The sequence below is a fragment of the Lissotriton vulgaris genome, chromosome 10 (assembly GCF_964263255.1).
Source record: "Lissotriton vulgaris chromosome 10, aLisVul1.2, whole genome shotgun sequence".
In the NCBI taxonomy this organism is placed as follows: Eukaryota; Metazoa; Chordata; class Amphibia; order Caudata; family Salamandridae; genus Lissotriton; species Lissotriton vulgaris.
Window position 1 is genome coordinate 1,013,070,003 of NC_141698.1, and position 19,944 is coordinate 1,013,089,946.

Genomic DNA, 19,944 nt, shown 5'->3' on the forward strand with positions numbered 1-19,944 from the left:
CCAGATAGAAAGAAAGGAGTTGGCCAGTGAGGGGGCTTGGTCACCCATGGTCTTGGCAGGAATTGGGTCAGAAGGGGAACCAGATCTGCATTGGGTGAATAGCCTAAGTGCGGTCTCAAGAGACAGCTCGTTATAAGACTGCAAGGAGGCGGATTCCGGGGCCATCACATGGGGGGTCAGGGGGGGTACTTCAGGGAATGAGGTACAGATTTTTTCAATTTTTTCAAGGAAGTAGTCCGAGAGTCCATCGCATAGTGCCTGGCTGGAGGGGTTCTGTGTGGCCCTGGCGGGGGGGTTTACAAATTCTTTGACAATATTAAAGAGGGTTTTTGAGGAATTCTTAGCGTTGGAGATTTGTAATGAGAAGTAGTCTCTCATGGTGTTTTTTTTGTTGTTTAAGACATTTTTTCAGAGCGGTTTTGTAAATAGCTTTGGATTCAGGGTCGTAGTTCTGCCGCCACTTGCGTTCAAGTAGTTTGCATCGGCTTTTTTCCTCACGGAGGGCAGTAGAGAACCAGGGGGCAGAGGGACGGGTCCTGGCAGAGGAGATGGGTTTGAGGGGGGCGATGGAGTTGATGGCAACGAGCAGTGCAGAATTGAGTCTAGAGACATTTCCATCAATGTCACTGGATAGAGGGTCTGGCTGAAAGTTAAATAAGGGGTCTAAGGTAGCACAGGTGACTTTGTGCCATTTTCTCCCTAGCTCTTTCCTGAGGACAGTTGGGGCGGGTCTCGAACTTAGCTCTAGGTTAAAAGGAACAAGATGATGATCAGACCAGGTGAGCGGGAGGGAAGGAAAGACTGTGATATTAGAGAAATTAGCAAAGATTAGATCCAGGGTATGCCCAGCTGTGTGTGTAGGGCACTTGACTAACTGAAGTAAGTTCAGGCTCTGCATTGTTTCTAGCAGGTTGTTAGCTTTCGAGCAGAGAGAATTGTCCACGTGCAGGTTGAAATCTCCTAGCACCAAAAAATGTTGGTGTTTGAGGGAGAGATCCGCCAGCAGGTGGGTGAGTGCCGTTAAAGAGGGAGTTGAGGCAGTAGGAGGGTTGTAGACTAGTGTGCCTGCCAATACTACTGCCGCGGTATCCGAGATAGTGAAGTGCAAAGCTTCAATCATCCCGATGTTCGTTAATTTGGTGATGGACAAATTGAGGTGGGAGTTTAGGATGATGGCAAGACCACCTCCTGATTTGCCCCCTTCACGATTGATGCCCTTTAAGAGGTAACCCGGAGGGGTGGCAAGATGGATATCAGGAGTGGAGGTATCTGTGAGCCAAGACTCGGTGAGGAACAGGATATCCCAGGCGTCGGAGATTATTGACGTCCATATCTCGTTGGCGTGGCGGGGCAGTGAATGGCAGTTAATCAGACCTGCTTTCAGCTTCAGGGGGTGGGACAGGCGTTTCGGCAGGCTGAGGCAGGGAGCGGGGCGAAGGCTCCAAGGCGGGAGCGTAAACTTACATTGAGGGCAGTTGTAAGAGGCATCCTCCAAGTGATCGGGACTACAGCGTGTGGTGGAAGGACAGGTAGTGGGCTTTAGAAGGAGAAACTGGGATCTGGTCCAGCACGTGCGACCAGAGACATCCGGACAGGCAGGGGGCCTGGCCCTAGGCACGGGCCAGGCGCGGACGGGCACAGATGGGCTTGCCTTGGGCGCGTCTTCGGCGCGCAAACGGCGCTCCCGCTGCGCTCGTTCGCTGCGCTTGCGTGGGAAGCACATTTAGGGAGAGAGGGGGTGGGCGTGGCCTAACGGGTGGGCGTGGCCTCGCGTTTAGCAGCGATGGCGGCCGTGTGATCTTTCTCCACGGAGCAGCGCTAGACCCGCTGTTTGTGGGGAGCTTGCTAGGCGGTGAACACAGAGAAGAGCTCTGGGTAAGATGCAGAAGTTTTAAAAAATGATTCAAACACAGATTAAACAGTTTTTAAAAAAGCGAGTCACAACACCTCTGGCTTCCGCCTCGGAGGTCTACAGTTTCCAATGAGAGCGCTATCAGTCAGCGCATTCATAGGCAAGGAGGTGGGCGTGGCCTAACGGGTGGGCGTGGCCTCGCGTTTAGCAGCGATGGCGGCCGTATGATCTTTCTCCACGGAGCAGCGCTAGACCCGCTGTTTGTGGGGAGCTTGCTAGGCGGTGAACACAGAGAAGAGCTTTGGGTAAGATGCAGAAGTTTAAAAAAATGATTCAAACACAGATTAAACAGTTTTTAAAAAAGCGAGTCACAACACCTCCGGCTTCCGCCTCAGAGGTCTACAGTTTCCAATGAGAGCGCTATCAGTCAGCGCTATTCATAGGCAAGGGGGTGGGCGTGGCCTAACGGGTGGGCGTGGCCTCGCGTTTAGCAGCGATGGCGGCCGTGTGATCTTTCTCCACGGAGTAGCGCTAGATCCGCTGTTTGTGGGGAGCTTGCTAGGCGGTGAACACAGAGAAGAGCTCTGGGTAAGATGCAGAAGTTTTAAAAAATGATTCAAACACAGATTAAACAGTTTTAAAAAAAGCGAGTCACAACACCTCCGGCTTTCGCCTCAGAGGTCTACAGTTTCCAATGAGAGCGCTATCAGTCAGCGACACACATCAATGGAAGACCGACCTACGTGGCAGCATCTGATTTCATGGCTATTTCTAGAGTGCTTAAATCCAAAGATGTTCATATGACTTGGAGTTTGACAGGAGGGCCCTGTTTCAAGGCTTTCACAGGCATGTCAGGCACAAAAAATGAAAATCGGTGTATTTTGAGATTTTTGTTGGATGTAAGTTGGCCCTTTTTTTGGTAGAAGGAAAATATTGCAGGTGCACCTTGTTGACTTGTTGCTCATAGGTTTAGCCCAATAATGCATATCATTCACAGATTTTGTGGTATGAAACTCTAGAGATTTAGCCAATTGAGTGAGACTGGACCTGGTGGGATTTAGGACTGATGATACAATTTGGGCGAATAACAAGGTGGGTGGAGACCCGCTCTCTTGGCTCTGACTGGTACTTGGTCTAATCAGTAGTCACTGAAGGTTAGCTGTGGCAATACTACTATGCAATGTTGGTCAGGGATGGCCCCAATAAGGCTAAGGGAGGCCTGATCCATTCCTGAGTTTCAGGAGTATAAGAAAGAGTTCCACTGATATACATTGCATTAAACATTTTCTCACTTGAATACCACTAAACTCAGGAATGGGCCCTTCTCCTCCCCTCCAAGGCCTACTAAGGACATGTCTGCATCATATTCAAATCAAAGGTCATTTGTGTAGCACTGGAGACGCAGAAGGAATGCACAAAAGAGCACTTATTCCGAACACAACAGCATGTAGAGCACCTTCCTGGTAATTTCAGCTGTCACTTTCCTGGTTTGTTCGCAGTACCTGGCCACCGGCACAAGCGCTTGCCATAAAGAAGCACATTCAGTAGAGCAGCCAGGTTGACCTTTGACAAGGGCACAGTTGATGCATGGTTCTTCATTCAACATCACCAATCATTCTTGGAACACGATGCATCAAGAACCCGTTAAGCCACAGTCATTCACGCTGAATACAGTAGAGTGTGACGCATCGCTTCTCACGGACTCTACAGTCTATCCCACTCCCAAAAATGACACCTCAAGGCTTTTCTGCACATTGGCGGTGTCACAGCATCAAAAGATATGACTATGATTGAGAAAGGCATCGCCATGGACCATTCCCATCGGATACCAAAGATGAGACGCTAATGGCCGTCCAATGCCACCGTGACCGCGGCGTGCTCGCGGACAGTCAGACAAAACTGCAAGGATTCCTAACTCGCGGTTTAGGTATCCTCCTCTTTAAATGTTCAGCAGTGGGCTTGAGGGATTTAGCATGCCTTGCATAACACATTCTACAGTATATGTCTCTTTTTTTTGTTCAAGTAAAGGTTTATTGAAAAATTAAAGTGGTCACAAAAAACAATACTTGGTACAGACAATCATATACCGATGCATAGTAAACAGAAAAGGATACTTAAGGGTTCTATAGATATACAAAAGTCTTCAAGGTAATAATAATATTACTTAGGAGATTATATGAATACACTCAAAAGTTCATAAATATTGCAAATAGTAGTACATACAAAAATACAATTGAAAGGGTGTAATAGGGAGTGGCAAATTGAACATAATTATGTAGAAACAAACAGTAGGAAGTCAGGGAGGCTTGGTAACTTCTTGCATTGAAGGAGCTGGGGAAGAAGTGTTCTTTGTTGTTATATTTACAGTATATGTCTCTAAACACAAAAAAAGACAATAGTTCCAGTAACATTTTTGCTCATAAATATAAGGATTACCATGTTAGCTGGTCATATTTGCATTAGAAAGGTAAAATAACTACAGCCAATCATACAATGATGCCTATATTGTGCTAATGCCTACCTTCAGACTCATATTTCAGCGGTAGATGAATTTCTTGCTCAGTTATCCTCATAAACTAGAGCAAGGGACTTTCGTGGTACCGGAAAATTTACTCAAAATATGTGTTCGCTTAAAAAGATGACAACCGTGGAAGTCAGATATTGTATTCTCCTCAATACAAATTTTCTGTTAATGTCAATGGGCCCGATTCACAAAACTAACTTAAGACAACATCCTAAACTTACTACTTTTGGTATTCACAGAAGTTAGGATTTTGTCTTAAGACAGACTTAAGACAGACTTAAGACAGACTTAAGACAGACTTAAGACAGACTTAAGTTAGGATTCTGTCTTAAGTCTGTCTTAAGTTTGTCTTAAGACAAAATCCTAACTTCTGTGAATACCAAAAGTAGTACGTTTGGGATTTTGCCTTAAGTTAGTTCTGTGAATCAGCGCTCTTAAGAGGAGGATCCAATTGTTGCAAAATGTTGAGGAATATTCAAAGTTTGGTGGGTACAGGGAATTTGCGAAACATCGGCAGATGTCCGGCCTGTCCTTTTAGAGCATACAATGCCCCCTTATTCATAGTGTGCGCACTCCAAATTGGGTGAAGAGGGCATCTACCAAATTTTGAGCAATATCCCACAAACTCCTGTCTTTATATTTCTCTAGCATATTAATAGCTCTTGCATAAAGCCCTGAAAGTGTGTCTCTTACTATGGGTGGTTTATAAAACATGCAGTTGGTCGTAGTTTCTTTACCGCTTGTAGTATTCACTATTTTATGGCAATCCCAAGCATGTAAAGGGTTAGCACTGTCTTTTTAATTGGATGTTGTTTTAGCCCTTCTTCCTCTGTTCATGTGCGCATATGGATTGATGCTGCGGCTATTTCAATATGTCTTTAAAGCAGTATGTTCACCATATTTGTGCATTCATTGTATGTATTTCTAAAGTGCATTTTGACTTTTAAATATTAACTTTCAAGTGTTCTGCTACTTTGATGTTCTTGGTTAGTCAGTAAAAATAGTCTCTAGATTATTCAATGAGTTGTGCATTCCAGGTATACCTGAGCATATGTCTGTGAACTTCCAGATGACTCCACAGGTGGACATCTTTAACTGTCAGCCCATAAAGGGCTATTGCTTATATTGTGCCGGAGTTTGCATGTGCTCAGCACCGGCACTTGTTTAAGAGAGTACGCGATATGGTGCCTCTTTAAGCCTATTTTTGAGCAGAACATGTTCTATATTTAGCAATTCCAGCTTCTAAAAAGTGGTAAAACTAGCACTTCAGCACCGTACCAACAGCTCGGTGTGACCTGTAATAGTCCAAAATGCCACACCTTTTTAAGTGTCTTAGGGCCATATGTATCAAAATGGAGTTTTGCCATTCTCAAATAGCGATTTTTTGCAAATCGCTATTTGAGATTAGTAAAACGTGATGTATGTAGGATTTGACAAAAACTTTTGCGAATCCTACATATTCCTTAATTGTGAATCTCAAAGTGCTATTTGCAACTAAGGAATACCTCCCCATTCATTCATATGGGCCTATGGGGAGACATTCGCAATTTGCGAGTACCCATTAGGTACTCGCAAATAGCAAATGCAATGTCAAGGATGCAAGGGTGTCAAAAGGACACCCTGTTGCACCCCTAAAATATACATGGGTGCAGATGTGGTGTACATATATACTCTAAGGGCATGTATGTGCGCCACATGGCACTTTGAAAAGTGCAAAAAAGTGCATTTTTCAAAGAAATTGCAAATTACCACCAACTTGAAGTTGGTGGTAATTTGTGATTCCTTAAGCCAAAATCGCACAGCCTGTGTGCTTCCTACATTGCATTTAAGGAATCGCAGTTTGCGATTCCTTAAATGCAATTGCAAAATAGGGAATCACAAATTTTGCAATTCCTTATTTTGTGAGTGGGTTTTTGTGTGATACATTGCACACTCCTAAATTGCGATCGCAAACGCTAAAATTCGTTTGCGATAGGAATTTGGCTTGATACATATGGCCCTTAGTAGGTAAGGCTGGCACTGGCATTCGGCAGCAGTGGCAGGAGTTGTGAGTGCTGCCATTTGCCGTAGAATACCTTGTGCCCAGCTACTTATATTTAAAAAAATTAAGCACTGATTAGGGGAGACATTCTGGGGTATACTTTTCCTGTTTTGGTCCACCTGGAAAAGCCTGACGTCTCCATACAGGAAACAAGAGAAATTACCCACCCATGGTGGAAACAACGTACAATGCGTCAAGGCCACTATCTTTTTTTTAATACTATAAACAAACTCCTGGTGTGTACATTTATTTACTGAAAAATAAAAAGCTTTGCCAAGCGAGTGCATTAAACACTTCAGTGCCTTTAGCATATGCTGAAGACATGGAGAGCCAAGCCTGCCTGGTGGGATCTCTAAGTATGGCGGCCATCCATGTTCAAGGGAGTGGAGGCCACAGTCTTCACTGAAATGCTGGAACAACAGGCCTCCTGCCAAGCTCCAGATCTGCCCTAAATGTTTTTCCTAAGTAGCTGTACTTTAAAATTAGGTAAAATATGAATCAACTATCCACATCAACAGCTAATAATATAGCCTTATAGCTCTCTGTAGCCGGCTATACCGGCTATTAAAGGCCTGCTCCAGCATTAACGGCCCGAGCTGAAGGCGAGGGCCTTTAACAAGGGAGCGGGACTTAATAGCCGGTATAGCCAAGCTACGAAGGGCTATAAGGCTATTAGAACATTCTGCCACTAGAGGGCAGAATGTTCTAACAAATAAAACAAAGGCCTCTTGGAGCCCGAGGGTATTTAAATCCCTTGGGGCTCCGAGAGGCCTTTGTGAAAAAAACATTGGAATGTTAAGGGCCTTTACCGGCCCATAGAAGCTTGGAGGACTCCATTGTCTGCAATAGAGTTCACCACATTCCAATGTTCTAATACATATTAGAGTGTTTACACGTATTATTGCTTAATTACTGCTAACAGCTTGAAGCTCCACTAATAACAATAGTTACATTATCCTTCTGTTAATCTCATTGCAACAAGGATGTGGCAGAGCAGTGTTCACAGCATAATCAGAGCTGGTCTCAGCAGACTAAGCATTATCCAGGATGTTGCCTCAGTCTCACTATCTGAGAACTCATGTACATATGTCAATCTTATTAAAGTTAGTCGCTAGATCCTGTGACAGCACCAATACATATATCAGGCGGGTAGTATGATTTACTACTCAAATAACATCAGACCGCCAGATCAATTTAAACTAAATGAAACAACTGTAAAACCATTTGATTGACCAATTTGATGCACAGATCAGGGCATGGTGTTTGTTGGGTGTTATTATGATTTATGTCCCCTGTTCTCTCTAATGTTTCCAATAGGTGTCTGCAGGCAGGAGAGGCACAAAAGAGCAGTGAGAGAGCTCAGCCCTGAGTCCAATCCTCTTTTAGATATATCGACACCCACTGCTGACACTCAGCAAATCCCACAACATTAGATTTGTAAACTATTCTGATGACACACAGCTAATTCTTTCATTAGACAACAATAGGCACACTTCATTGGAAGGATTCCATATATGTCTATGGGAGATGGCAAGTTAGTTGAACAACAATTCATGATACTTCACAGGAGAGAACATAGAATTTTTATGTTGCTCATTCTCTAAAGATCCTTATACACTCCCGAACAATTCCTGGCCTTGGACAAACACGGACAATTTAGAGACATCACTGTCAGTGTATATTCTAGGAGTATATGTTGAGGACAAGTTCTTCATGGAGACACATGTCAACAAAACAGCAGCTACGTGTTGTTGAGGATGTGGAAGGTGCACCTGGAAAAGAAGTCAGAGTCCTTAAGTTTCTTTATTCTTCATATAAAAGGAATAGGCATCAGTCAACATGTTTCATTCCTTACAATGGAACTTCATCAGGGCTATGTATAAAAGATGGAACAATCCAAGAGTTCTTTAATATCAACTCGAAGTGTCATGAGAATAATACAAAAAAGGAGCCCCTCGATAAGGGTTCAATCACGATGATCTATGTATAGTGGAAGGATAAATCTCAATGTTTTCTAATGTAAAAGTGTGATATCTCGAAATAAGTACAGGAAGGAGCCCCACAATAAGGTTGCAATCACGGTGATCTGTAAACTCTCCTTCCGACAACATCAAGTACGCCCAATAGCAGCCACATGTTTTGAGTTTACTCCGGAGCCTCAGGAAAATCAGAGCTAGAGGTTCAGAATACCATTCTCAGCGGAATCGATTATTATAATGCGCTGCTACTCAGAGCGCCAAATTATCTAACAAAAAGATAATATAGGGTGCAAACTGCCGCGGCAAAATTTGCACTGGAAAAACCCAGATACGCCCCATCCTCGGCCACCCATAGGGAACTGCACTGGCTCCCAGTAAAAGAAAGGATCACTTTTATATCATTATGTATGGTTTATAAAGCAATAAAAGAAACAGGACCTAAACTGCTACAAAAAAAAATAAAACACTACATTCCAATGCGGATCCTATGCGCTCAGTGAGGGCAGCTCAGCTGTGGAATAAGCTGCTAATAAGAGTCTTGTGCAATTCAGGAAAGATCTGAAACCCTGGCTATTGCCTAGATAGTCAGCTCTATATCAGGAAAAAGGACTTAAAGATGTATCATAAAGAGGAAGGAAAATGTCTCTGTTGTTGACCCCGCAAGGTTGACCTAGCACCATGATACCTGTGAGATGAAAGCTGTGCTTCAAAAATGTAATTAATTAAAAAAGCTTCACTCATGCTTAATCAATGCAAGTTACCACCAAATATTCAAAACAGAACTATGTCACATTCTCGCAGCAAATTTGTAAATAGCAGAGGATTTTCACTGACTAGTTCACCTTATGGAATTTAACCCTTGGTGGCAGGCACACAGGCATAGAGTCAATATATATTGATGGCCACAAGGGGGCAGTAGACTGAAACAGAAATGGCCTTGCTTCTGGAGGAAATAGGAACCACAAAAATAGCAAAACATCTTTTTGCACGGGGCTCTGAAAATCCTTGCCCCGGGCTATTGACGCATTTGGTGCAGCTGAAAGAGCTAATTTGCATACGTTTATGTCAATGCAAATCAAATCATTAGCTAAAGGTTTCAGAGTTTAGTATCTGTTTAAGGTGAGTTTGTTGAGGAGCAGTTGTTTCCTAGAGTAAAGGGGCAGCTAGGCACTGCATACTCCTCAAAGCGGGTCACTCCCCCCCCCCTACCCCAGCCCAACCCAGTTTTGAGGGGACAGGCTTCCAACACTTTACAGATATACCCAGTCCTGCAACATACAGGCACACATATGTAAGTGCATGTGAATGGTGGGATGATCATAGGCTTCCATGCGGGCCCAAAACACTTTACAGATATAACCAGTCCTGCAACATACAGGCACACATATGTAAGTGCATGTGAATGGTGGGATAATCATAGGCTTCCATGCGGGCACAAAACACTTTACAGATGTACCCAGTCCTGCAACATACAGGCACACATATGTAAGTGCATGTGAATGGTGGTATAATCATAGGCTTCCATGTGGGCACAAAACACTTCACAGATATACCCAGTCCTGCAACATACAGGCACACATATGTAAGTGCATGTGAATGGTGGGATGATCATAGGCTTCCATGCGGGCACAAAACACTTTACAGATGTGCCCAGTCCTGCAACATACAGGCACACATATGTAAGTGCATGTGAATGGTGGGATCATCATAGGCTTCCATACGGGCACAAAACACTTTACAGATGTACCCAGTCCTGCAACATACAGGCACACATATGTAAGTGCATGTGAATGGTGGGATGATCATAGGCTTCCATGCAGGCACCAAAAAACTTCACAGATATACCCAGTCCTGCAACATACAGGCACACATATGTAAGTGCATGTGAATGGTGGGATGATCATAGGCTTCCATGCGGGCACAAAACACTTTACAGATGTACCCAGTCCTGCAACATACAGGCACACGTATGTAAGTGAATGTGAATGGTGGGATGATCATAGGCTTCCATGCGGGCACAAAACACTTTACTGATGTACACAGTACTGCAACATACAGGCATGTAAGTGCATGTGAATGGTGGGATGATCATAGGCTTCCATGCGGGCACAAAACACTTTACAGATGTACCCAGTCCTGCAACATACAGGCACACGTATGTAAGTGAATGTGAATGGTGGGATGATCATAGGCTTCCATGCGGGCACAAAACACTTTACTGATGTACACAGTACTGCAACATACAGGTATGTAAGTGCATGTGAATGGTGGGATGATCATAGGCTTCCATGCGGGCACAAAACACTTTACAGATATACCCAGTCCTGCAACATACAGGCACACATATGTAAGTGCATGTGAATGGTGGGATGATCATAGGCTTCCATGCGGGCACAAAACACTTTACAGATATACCCAGTCCTGCACCATACAGGCACACATATGTAAGTGCATGTGAATGGTGGGATGATCATAGGCTTCCATGCGGCACAAAACACTTTACAGATGTACCCAGTCCTGCAACATACAGGCACACATATGTAAGTGAATGTGAATGGTGGGATGATCATAGGCTTCCATGCGGGCAAAAAACACTTTACAGATGTACCCAGTCCTGCAACATACAGGCACACATATGTAAGTGCATGTGAATGGTGGGATGATCATAGGCTTCCATGCGGGCACAAAACACTTTACAGATGTACCCAGTCCTGCAACATACAGGCACACATATGTAAGTGCATGCGAATGGTGGGATGATCATAGGCTTCCATGCGGGCACAAAACACTTTACAGATATACCCAGTCCTACAACATACAGGCACACATATGTAAGTGCATGTGAATGGTGGGATGATCATAGGCTTCCATGCGGGCAAAAACACTTTACAGATATACCCAGTCCTGCAACATACAGGCACACATATGCAAGTGCATGTGAATGGTGGGATGATCATAGGCTTCCATGCGGGCACAAAACACTTTACAGATGTACCCAGTCCTGCAACATACAGGCACACATATGTAAGTGCATGTGAATGGTGGGATGATCATAGGCTTCCATGCGGGCACAAAACACTTTACAGATGTACCCAGTCCTGCAACATACAGGCACACATATGTAAGTGCATGTGAATGGTGGGATGATCATAGGCTTCCATGCGGGCACAAAACACTTTACAGATGTACCCAGTCCTGCAACATACAGGCACACATATGTAAGTGCATGTGAATGGTGGGATGATCAAAGGCTTCCATGCGGGCAAAAAACACTTTACAGATATACCCAGTCCTGCAACATACAGGCACACATATGTAAGTGCATGTGAATGGTGGGATGATCATAGGCTTCCATGCGGGCACAAAACACTTTACAGATGTACCCAGTCCTGCAACATACAGGCACACATATGTAAGTGCATGTGAATGGTGGGATGATCATAGGCTTCCATGCGGGCACAAAACACTTTACAGATGTACCCAGTCCTGCAACATACAGGCACACGTATGTAAGTGAATGTGAATGGTTGGATAATCATAGGCTTCCATGCGGGCACAAAACACTTTACAGATATATCCAGTTCTGCAACATACAGGCACACATATGTAAGTGCATGTGAATGGTGGGATGATCATAGGCTTCCATGCGGGCAAAAAACACTTTACAGATATACCCAGTCCTGCAACATACAGGCACACATATGTAAGTGCATGTGAATGGTGGGATGATCATAGGCTTCCATGTGGGCAAAAAACACTTTACAGATATACCCAGTCCTGCAACATACAGGCACACATATGTAAGTGCATGTGAATGGTGGGATGATCATAGACCTGTATACAGGCCACTACTGCAGAGATTCAAGATAGTCCAGTTTCTATCTTTGGTATTTCTTGGGTGGTCATCTAGCAGCGAACAAACATCTGCCCTCATGGTCTTTGTGCTGCTTCATTAGACATCAGCAAGTTGTAAAACAGTATGTGTCATGTAAGTGTCATGTAACAGAGAAGATCATACTTCGTCTGACTTGGGATTTCTACAGCACAGTTTCACTTTCACAATTGTATTTCCATATTCATATTGCAAACAAACTTTTACTGTTGAAAAAGTATATATTTGTGCACCAAAGATACATAAAATACCTATATACCTAAGGCTAATACCCATCTACACAATTATACAATTCTTACTTCTGTAAATAGTTCATTAATCTCTGGAGCACTACAAGAATATCTTATTCAGCAGAGAAGGAGCCACAGAAATGCCCAGAAAATAACAGAAATCTCTGAATCCACCGGAAAATAAAGGTACTTGCTGCCAATGAATCGATTACTACAATTGTTTTTTTCATGTTTTCAACTCGGCTTCTTTTTGTCAGAGGAACCTCTTGAACTCCATCCCTACCGACGTTCCTCCCACAACTTTGTGGGTCACACTGGGGCAACTTTTCCAACCTTCTGCTCCAATAAAAACTTTTCTGATTTTCTAAGTAATGTTTATGAAGTTAAAGGTGTCTTATTTGAACCATAATGTTTACAGCGCCAAGAGGCCAACTAAATGCCAGAAATTAGACTTTCTAAATACAGCATAAAATAACGTGACTTCCACGCCGTCACCATATCAATTAATAGTAACTAACAAGAACAGTTCCAATTCTGTTTTACACATAAAATACCCAAAGACTTATCTGTGGCGGCTAAGAGTAGAGTGGGCTTCTGAGAATGATTCCTAGAGACAATATCAGAATTACAACTCAGTGGGTGATGTCACTTCACACCAGCCTACACCCTTCTGTGTCCAGAATTTGGAGTCTTTAAAGTCACATGCTGTTTCTCTCATGCACATTAGCCAACCTGTTCACGGCTATTGTTGTTTACATAAACAAACCATCTTCCTTTGTCCATTTTAGTAGTGTCATTACCATAGCAGAAGATAACATGGGCTTTTTTGACCCTACACGACAGCCTTAACTGCAGGCCTGCTCCAATGGTTGGCTGTTCCTAGTCCCATTGGGTTTGCCTCAATTTAGCTTGATTAACATTCACTTCCACCATTAGTCAATGTTGAAGATGACAAACCACATTCTTCCCTTGGTCTCTATTTACTTGATTAAATCATGGCCTAACTTCTTCAACATCATTTATCTCAACTCAATTCAAAACTTTATTCGGCAGCATTGTGGCAGCCATAAACGTTATTCATGAACAGAAAATGATAAAAACATTTTACATCATAACAATTTGATCTTACCAATACATTAAATGCCTCAGCTAGATAGATAAAATATCTCGTACAGTACCAAATTTCAGCAGCATATCTCATCAGTACATCGAAGTTCGTGCCCGCGTGGCCACCTTTAAAAAGGTGCCCACATTAAAAGACACTTCATCATTATGTAAAAGTAATAAGAATCTAAGAGCGGGTCTGCATGGATTTAAGCCCTAACAGCACTTCCTTAAAATGGGGGTTAGAAACAACTTGAAATAATGCATTTAAAATTTGCAGAAAAAGATCAAATGAAGCATTGTGTGTTGAACATCATCATCACACTGGCAAAATATGGAATCAAGATTCTTATTTCAATTATCTACTTCAATATGCAACTTCTTTTTTTTTGTTGAAAAACTTAATTCACAGCTGCAGGATCTTACATTGCATATTACAATACATTGCATCAACTTGTCAGCTGGTGTTTTGTATTTTCCCCCCATGCAGTTCCCCAACTTTTCGGTACATCGTCACAACCAAGAGACCTCAGCATCAGTACTATACATTACTGTCATATCTCAGCCTCATGAGATTATACAGGGTTAATATCCAAACATCCATCTCCCACCCACCTACTTCAATATGTAACTAACAACTTTTAACATAAGATTTTGAGAGAATCACCTGAAACACTGCTAGTTGACCAATATCACTGAGCCCCAAAGGGAAAGACATAGTCCTTTGCTGCCCTTTGGCTGGAAGTTTCATAAGGTCCTTAATATCGCTTCTATTGCTAATCTACCTTCTGGCCAAAATTCCCTCTATGAGTTTTAGGGGCAATCGTCCCTCTTGAATTTTTAACAATAGCAAAATCATCATTCAAGGTAAGGATGAGAATTTGGAATTATTTGAGTCCATTTTTTGGTGCTCCTTAATTTGTTTTTAAAACCCTGATCGCCCCAAATCTTTCTACTCTGGAATATGTCTTGGCCGGAGTCTCTCTTCGTCGACTGCCGCTTTTGAACATTTCCCCATCATGCGCCCTTTTCCCGTGGACCACCCCCTCATGAGTTGCTCCAAGCAGCTCTAAGGAGTCTGGCAATGCTGTCCTTATGCATTCTCGCACCTCTTCCTACAACTCAAAGCCTCAGATTTTTCACTCAAACTATCTTCCACTCCTCACCTTATTTGTCTCCCCCCCAAATATCCTCTTTTTCAGTATTGCTAAGACCTTCCCTCAGACCTTAGGACCAGACCCACTCTACTCATATATTCCCTCTTCATCAATTCAGTTTTCAAATTCCTCACAGCCCTCATATCACTTAATACTTACACCTCTTGAAGCACATCTGATGCAGAAAACATCTAGCTAGAAATTCACTGGAATAGCAGGCCTCCATGGCTTTGCTATGCAATAGATCAAGGATTGAATGTGCACTGTAAATTATTAGAGTACTACACAAGGTATGAAAAGTTCCTGTACAACAATACCTCACAGCACAATGTTATTTAGCACAGTCAGCCTACACAGGATCAGAATCATCCGCTGGTGCCCCCAGCACCCTCCGACGACCCCACTCGGCTCTTACCTAAGCGTAGGATGCGAAGAAGCCGGCAAGCATGGTAGCGCTCTCACGGTCCATTGGGGTTTATGGTCTTGTTTTCCTTAGATGTATCCTTGCATCCCTGGCTGTGGCTGCCGGGAGCTGAAATCATGGAAGAGAGCTGAATTACTTGGAGCAGTTTACCAGATTATCTATAACTCAGTATTTCTGACCTTTGTTACTCATTCTTCCTTTCATTACAATCACCAAATAGCTGCCATATGTATTGTACTCAGTTGTGTGCTTATAACCGCTAGCGTAAACCTGCTCATGGAACTACCAAATACTGAACATGCAATGCTTTGTGCTTGTATATGGCATTTACAGCAACATCCACTTTCCCAATCCAAAACAATTTGACATAAAATGTTTATGTATATATAAGCACAGCAGTGCTTAATTTGAGCCTCTGTTTCCGGTGCTTGGCACCAGCACTTAATTGTCAACACAGGAGCTTGTGGCAGTCTGCCACAAGGTGGCGCTGTCTGGATAATTTAGAGATAACTACAACAACAGTTAATTATTCATTCAATATACATAAAAAAATACTCTTACCTGCCACCCAAGCCATTCTTATGGGGCTTTGGATGCCTAAAATAGTTTGAATTGCCACACTTGTCGGAGTGTGATGGTTAGTAGTGGTGTTGCTACTATTATTGGCAGCACTGGCAGGGGCAATGTGTGGTGCAAGCTGCAGTGGCCTCCTGACGAGAGCCCTGGCACTGATTGTTTACAAATTAAGCACTGAAGCACAGTCTGCAGCTCTTGCACATGCGCACAAGGATGATACAGCCACACAAGAAGCACAGGTATTTCCATCACCTGCGGTCCCTTCATGGCACACAGGGAATGTTGGGCAGAGGCCAGAAAGTTCTATGTGAACTCTTTGTGATCCTGACCTTACCTTTAAACAAGCCCACAGGATCGGTATTGACATTTCTGCACAGTGATCTCAGCTTTTCATATTTTAGTACCATCCAAGGGCTCTTGCTAACATGTCATGCAGTACTCTGCAGTCCTATTGGCTGGCACTGATGATATCCAAGCTGCCTCGCTGTGAAATCTAGAGTTAGGTATACATGGGCTGCTCTAATTTCCTTGCTGTATGGTTTTGAAGAAACATAAGTTAAAACCAAAAACGTTAAATGTTTAATTGTCTCATTCACAAACCTGTTACCTTGCTGAGAGGAGCTTAGGCTGGAGTCTTGGACATGGAAGTCATTCAGGGGCCGTTAGGGGTCGCTGCTGCGACCCCTGGCACGCCCTTTGTGACCCCTGGCACTGCCCTTGGCACCCTTAGCGTCAGCAGTGGCAAAATCAGTGCCAGGAACAGAAGCAGCTCGTCCTTATGGACGGCGGTGGGGGCTTCACTCTCCTTGTTGTTTGTACATTTTTTTAAATTATACTTCTAGTAAATAATAGTACATGATAGGCTATTAATTTAATTTAGAAAATGGACTACACATTGATGGACTATGACTTTCTAGCTGAGGTAAGTAAAAAAGTGCATTTACAAGTATGTATGTGTTTTGCAGTTTTGAGTGTGTTTATGTAAGAGGGTGTGTCTATGTGTGAATGACTGTGTGTATGAGGAGGCAGAGTGTATGTGGGTGTACGTGTGAATGCGTGTGTATGTGTAAGCATGTGTTTGTGTGAGTGATAGAGAAGGTCAAAGGGCAAGTGAAGTAACTTCCGCTCCCCCAGACATTTTGGTGAATTGACGTCCATGGTCTTAGATACTATTTGAAACACACAATGAATGGTCACCCATCCCTGTTATGTGTGCTATGTGCATTTCAATTTTGTGATGCTTCAGCTAGAAAGAAGTTAGGGCACAAATCAGGAAATCAGATATGTGGCCTGGGTCAAACGCTTTCTCCTGCAAGTCTGGGGTCTGTCCACCAATACTTTGAGATGCTACTTCACTCCGGAAGATTTCCAGGTATCCTGGCAGGGCTCATTTGGCATTAAATACCATTGGCACAAACATTTGGGGAGGTTTTTTCCCAGCGTTTTATATAGCGCAAACTTGACCCAAAGGTATCAGGTATCAGAGTTCTTTACATGAGCACCAGTTACATTACACAAGGACACATTTTTTTCTTTGTTAGGCACGGGGAGATTAAGGGCCAGATGTAAAAGCCCTAATACCGGTTGGTAACGGCCGAATTCGGCCGTTACCGACCGGTATTAGGGTTTCCAGATGTAGGGGGCCTATATTTTACCGATTCTGTAAAGTTACCAAATCGGTAAATTTACAGAATCGGTAAAATACTGAATCGGTATATTTACCGATTCGGAAAAACCATATGTAGGTGGCACTCCTAAGAGTGCCACAGGCCCTTAAAATTCGGTATAAAATACCGAATTCAGGTGTGCATGCACACCTGTGCAATGTGACACACAGACATGCCCTTAGGGCATGTCTGTGTGCCACATTGCACACAAGTCCAGAATTGGTGTGCTAGAGGGTGTCAAAGTGACACCCCCTGTACCCTTGCAGGATTCGGTATTTACCGATTCTGTAAATACCGAATCTGTATTTCACATTGATTCCTATGGGCTTCAAGGCCCATAGGAATCAATGGGAAATACAGATTCGGTATTTACAGAATCTGTAAATACCGACTCTTACAGATTCGGTAATTTTTTACCTACATCTGCCTCTTTCCAATTTACCGACTTTTAAATACCGAATCGGTATGACTCGGTATTTAAAAGTCGGTAAATCGGATTTACCTACATCTGGCCCTAAGTGACTTGCCCAGAATCACAGGATGTTGAGTGTCATTGCGAGACTTGAACCCGGTTCCCCAGATTTGAGATCGACTGCCTTAGCCTGTTAGGCCCCACCATCTAGAGTGTTATTTACTTCAACTCGGCAAAGATCGAAACGGTGAGAGTTTGTAGAATGCGAAGATCATGAGTTAAATCTATGAGTTAATCTGAACCTAGCACAAGCATCAAACTGGACCTATAATTAAAGGAAAGGTTATACTGATGACCCTGGGGTTTAGAGTTGTTGCGATTCTCACAACCCTGTGGACATGGTATGATGGCAGAAGATGTGATGCAGTTGCGGAGAACTGAAATTAGTAGGCATTTTTACTTTATAATTCACGGTGACTGCTGCTCCTGAAAGGTGCGTTGCTGGTTGGGAAGAGAGTTTTTATGTCACTGGTTGACAGCCATCCATCACATGCATGACAGAATATCAGGACAAAAGTATCTTGGGGCCAAAATATCATGACAGAAATATCAAAGAGCAAACTATCGAGAAGGTAAGTGCATATACCTAAGTACAGACTTAATTTACTATTCGTAACTCTGCATCTAGGTACCTTGAAAAAATATATACATCAATGTAGCAGGAAGGTGCATGCATGTGGAGTTAAGTATAGTAAACCTGCGCCTCCTTCATAAGCTCTTCAAGTGGATCCCCACGGAGTCCAGGACAACAGTCACCAATGCACTTGTCAGCAGCAGACTCGACTACAGCCATGCACTCTATGCCGACACCACCCAGAAACTCCAAAAGAAACTGCAGACCATCCAGAACTCCTTCATCAGACTCACACTGAACATCTCACGCCGCAACCACAGTAACTTCCTTGTCTATCTCCCACTGTACCTGGTCCGACCACTTTTTGATATCATTCTCCCTAATCCTCACCTCAGCTCCCAAGCCCTCTCTTCCCAAATACACCTGGGCGCGCTCATGGAACCATGTAGACGTGGCCTCTCTGTCCGCCACTCTCTCCGCATCCAGCCCGGATCTCTAAGGGGCTGTCGTCCTCCGCGCAAGCCGACTCCATTAACTCCTGGCTCCAATCAGGGTGGGATTCCGTCGCCCCCCTCAGGCGGGTGTACGCCAGGCGCACAAACGACGCAAACCGTTGGTTCAGTGAGGAACTGAAGGCCCAAAAACTCAGCGTCCACCGCGCGGAACGTTCCTGGAGGCGTGACTATTGCCCTAATCTTAAAAATCGGTACATCTCCCTTTTGGCTTTGTACAAAAAATCAATCTTGGCAACCAAGAATGCTTATTTCTCCTCCAAAATCCTGGCGGCCGAAAATCAGCCTAGAGAGATTTTCTCCATCGTGCACGACCTCGCCTTCTCTGACCGAGCTACCCTCAAACCCTCTCCCTCCCAGGACTTATGTGATTCCCTCAACACCTTTTTCCTGGACAAAATTGCTAACATCAAAGCTAACATCCCTCCCCCCCTTCTCTTTTGTCGACCCCCAGTGTCCGTCAGTCGCAGCTCGCCTTGACTCCTTCCCTCTTCTGACAGAAGAGCCCTTCCTCTCCCTCCTGCCCATGGTCAAATCTGGCTCCCCTTTGGATCCCTGCCCCGCCCACATCCTGAAACACATCTACTCAGCCTGTGTGCTGCCCCCTCTCACATTCCTCAACAGCTCACTGTCCCAGGGCATTGTCACTCCACCCCTCAAATCGGCCATCATCATCCCTATTCTAAAAAAACCTGGCGCCGACCCCTCCGCTCTTGTCAACTACCGTCCCATTTCACTACTGCCCTTTTTGGGGAAGGTTCTGGAGCGCCATGTGACCAGAACACTCAGCACCTTTGTGGAGGAGAACAGGGTGTTAGCCCCCCGTCAGGCTGGGTTCCGCCCCGCTCACTCTACGGAGTCCGTAGTGTTATTGGTTCTTGACAACCTCAGAGAAGGTATGGACACCAACCACCCCTAGGCCCTGGTCCTCCTCGACCTC

General features: G+C 43.9%; 1 protein-coding gene across 1 annotated transcript in view; it reads right to left on the reverse strand.

Moving 5' to 3' along the window:
* Nucleotides 1-19,944, reverse strand: part of TMEM108 (transmembrane protein 108) — a 794,620-nt gene that overhangs the window by 716,750 nt on the left and 57,926 nt on the right. The window contains exon 2 of the mRNA XM_086940014.1: nt 15,195-15,311. The gene's annotated coding sequence lies outside the window, so the exon portion shown is untranslated. The remainder of the gene's footprint in view (nt 1-15,194; nt 15,312-19,944) is intronic.